Below are 4,217 nucleotides of genomic sequence, written 5' to 3' on the forward strand. Positions count from 1 at the left end.
GGTTAGTTTCGTTTTAAACGTCTCAAATCATTCGTCCTTAGCCTGAAAAATCTGTCACAGCATACTAGTGTGTAACGTTATAACTTGTCAAAGACGAGCACTAAAATCCACGTAATTCCGCGGAGATCTGTAGGTGCGCATTCCGTGGATTTTAGGCAAGTATACACGCACAGCGTGAGCTCTGTTTGCTGTGACGGATTTTTTAGTCTCCGGACAAATGACTTGAGACGTTTAAAATGAAACTAACCGCAGAGGAGTTCAGGAAATATCATTTAGCTAAACCATTGCCATGGCAGTACAACACGTGTGTTGTGTTGACACGCCGGACAGAAGGGGGTGGGGTTCGCTGTAACTCATTATCATTTAAAGAGACATGCACCAAAACAGATTGCTGTGAGCATAGCTGTTTTTGACGAGGCAAAAAGGGTTTTGTTTACACAGCCATTGAGTGTTTTTAAGCAAAATATGTTCCAGACATTTCATGAAGACCCTAATAAATCATACCAACTTGTTGAAAGTGCTCATTTTATGAGTCCTTTAAATGGATCGAAATTAACATTAGAATTGCCACGTCCTATTTGCATATTCAAATATGTCACTTGCATTCAGTTACATGACATGCTACAATAGCATTTGAAGCATTTAAATATAATAAATACAGAGAAAAAGGATGTCTTACGCTTTCACCATGACATGAAGGTGAATTTAAGATTAAGTTGATTTGGACATCATACGCGCCAGTTTTTCTACAATCGGAACAGGTGCAGGGACAGCCGTTGAGTATGTGTGTGTGTGTGTGTGTGTGTGTGTGTGTGTGCGTGCGTGCGTGCGTGCGTGCGCGTGCAGAAGAGAGAGATAGACATGCAATAGGTGGGAGTGGTTAGCAAATGTTCAGGATTCCCTTCATATTTGCATTTCAGGCATTTTGAGCAAACACCAGAGACAAAAATTAAACAACCAGCCATTTTGAAAAAGGTACTAGTGTACTACACATAAAAACCACACAGTCAGAAAAAAGTACAAAACGGTACTTTTTAAGGTACAATAGCCATCACTGAGATGGTACCTAAAGGGTTACTTTTTGTTCCTCTACAGGCACAAAATATAAAATGATATACCTTGTGGGTACATAATTGTACCCTTAGGACATATTGTGTACCTTTAAGTGTACAGTTAAATGTTTAGTTACCATAGGAACAAAATTATACCCTCACCGTACATTTTTCTGACTGTACCAAAAGGCACCATAGTGTCAGTTTTGGACATGTATATTTTTATAAGCGCCGACAATAAAAACATCACAGTATCACCATCAGATAGCATCACAGCACCAAGGTGCCACCACATCAAGTGCTTCTAAGATACTGTAGGCAGATACAAAGGTTGGATGAGAAAAAAGATTGGGGGCGAGAATAGCAAAAAGGTGCAGCAGAGCAGAGAGTCAAGTGGGAACTCGAGGGCAATCGATTTCAAATGCCCTCCTACCGGAACATCCATCTCCACTAGACTGGATCACACCCTGTCTCCTTTAGCACTCCTTATTATCTCTTTCTCTCTCTCTCTCTTTCGGGGCATTGGTCTTTTGACAGGTGCAGGGATGACAGCATTAGGTATGAGAGAGGAGCTCATTTAAAGCATTGGTTTGTAGTGATTATACAGCTGTCACTACATTGGTAATTAGTTCTCTTAATGGTTGATGAAGGTACCCATCAGTCTGGATGACATTTGCCCTCCCAAAGTGTCTTTATCCTTACTCTGTCTTAATACTGAACCACTCCTTGCATCTCTCCTCCATCTATGGAACTGATTAACACCTACTTAACTCAGTAGCAAAAGTTCTGGTTCACATTGTAGCTTATTCTGGTCATGAACTAGCCATTAAAGCTACATCTACAGATACATCTGAAATCTACATTTTATTTAAAAATGCTCTTTGTCCACACTAGCATTTTCAGGCCTTTTCCAAAAGCTGCTCATCCACACTGAAAGAATGTTGTTAACCGAATAAAAACGCCAAACACAAACCGGAAGTTAACTGGGGGTCAGGTGCGCGCGTCCAATGAAACGGTCAATAAACCTCAAAATAGTTTAATGGCAGACACGCTTGAGTTGGTTTTCAGTCTTATTTAAGATGGCTGAGGGACCGTGAGCTGACATGTATAATTCATACATTAGTTACTGCTAAGTGCTAGTTTCTCACCCCTGCACTGCAGCCTGTTGATAATGGCCCTGTCAGTCAGTGCACTGTGCCTTGAAGGACGCTAAAAGGAAGGCCGCTGTAAATCATGAAACCCGGCCTGAGCTTCTCTTTCCACTCATTTCTCCTCGCTCCCCCTCCCATACTCGGCTTCTCATCTTTTTGCTCTCTTTTTCTGATTAGGAGTAAATGATCCATTCATATTGTATGAATCTCATTTCCTCTCCAAATTTGGCAACTGCGCCTTGTCGCACATCTTCATTCATCTTACCACGTAAAAATCCGTCTTCCTCTGCACTCCTTTTGTTTTTTATTATATTCCTATTCACCATATCAATATAATAAGCTTTTCCAACAGGTTAAAAGTGCTGTGAGTGGGGGGCATACAACACAAAAAATGGCTTTCTGGCTGTCTCTGGTTGATTTTGCACTTTCAGGTTTGCTGTCTTGCTTTTGGAGGATGGGGGCTTAAAAACAGCTGAAACCGCTTACAGCACCTTTAATAACAGACTGAAGTGACACTGATAGATAAGGTGGTAGATTGTAAAGACACAGGACACTGGACTCATTACTGTCCTCTGAAGGCAGTGGTCCACTAATCATCGCCTTCACCCTTCTTTTGTCTTTCTCCTTCTCACAATCTGGAATCACAGAACGACAGTCTTGATCATGACACCACAAACATGTACACTGGAAGAGCTGACAGCAGTAATGACATTGCAGTTTTTTACTGAACTGAGGAAAAAATCATGCAAAGTTTAGGCCTTCCTTTACTAGCTAAAGGCAATAATCTAACATATTATAGTTCTAGCTAATGAAGTTATCAACAGGGTGGTAAAAACCCACTTTTCAGTAAGTGATAGCAATGCCAGCAAGAATTCAGGATTGCAGATACCAATTTGGATACCACAACTAAAGTTAACGCATTACTGAACATGCTTTATTTAAAAAGTAACACAGATTAAAGTTTAGAAAAGAACTGGTAGTTCTGACAACATTTATAGTGAACGCTGGCTAAAAATTTGACCAAAATACTGTTGCTCTAGTCCAGTGGTCACCAACCCTGTTCCTGGAGATCGACCGTCCTGCAGACTGCAGCTCCAACCCTGCTTCAGCACACCTGTCTGTAATTATCAAGCAAATCTGAACACCTTGATTAGATAATTCAGGTGTGTTTGATTGGGGTTAGAGCTGAAATCTTCAGGACGGTCGATCTCCAGGAGCAGGGTTGGTGACCACTGCTCTAGTCTGTTAATGCAATATCGCTCAAGTAGGAGTGTGATAGTGCTCTATATCAGCATGGCTGTGATTAGGCCAGAGGCATGAGGCCCAGTGTTGGGTGTAACTAGTTACTAAGTAATTAGTTACTGTAATTTATTTACTTTTACCTTGAAAAAGTAAAGTAAGGGATTACTCTTATTTTTTCTGTAATTTAATTAGTTACTTCTGATGTAATTAAACTAAATACTTTGTGTAATATATGTGTGTGTGCAATAGTGGAATTGACATCAAAATTCAAATTCTAACTTTAAAATCTGTGCTTTAATGTATAATTCTCACATTTGTAATACTTTGGTCAGTTAATAAGAGTACTTTATGTAGTTTAATATTATTTATTTGAATTAATTATAAGAGCCCTTTCATGCCTATCCTTGAATCACTTAACTCATCAAGGTTGATATAGGATATAGAAAGTAAGTAGTAATAAGTAACTAAATACTTTTTGGAGAGAGTAATTTGTACAGTAATCTAATTACACTATTGAATATGTAATTAGTAACTAGTAATTAATTACTTTTTCAGAGTAACTTACCCAACACTGATGAGGCCACAGGCCAACTGTGTACTGCCAAATGTGCGTATTTTACTTCATAAGTCCAACTGTCCAAGTGTGGTGGCGGAGTAATAGAAACGGTGAAGCGGTTTCCGTGGTGATACTGGTGGAATACTGCATGGTTCTCAGCCAATCAGATTCGAGAACCAGAAAGAACTGTTGTATATAGGGGTACACTTAAAAAAT

The sequence above is a fragment of the Triplophysa rosa genome, unplaced genomic scaffold (genome assembly GCF_024868665.1).
Source record: "Triplophysa rosa unplaced genomic scaffold, Trosa_1v2 scaffold534, whole genome shotgun sequence".
Classification (NCBI taxonomy): Eukaryota; Metazoa; Chordata; class Actinopteri; order Cypriniformes; family Nemacheilidae; genus Triplophysa; species Triplophysa rosa.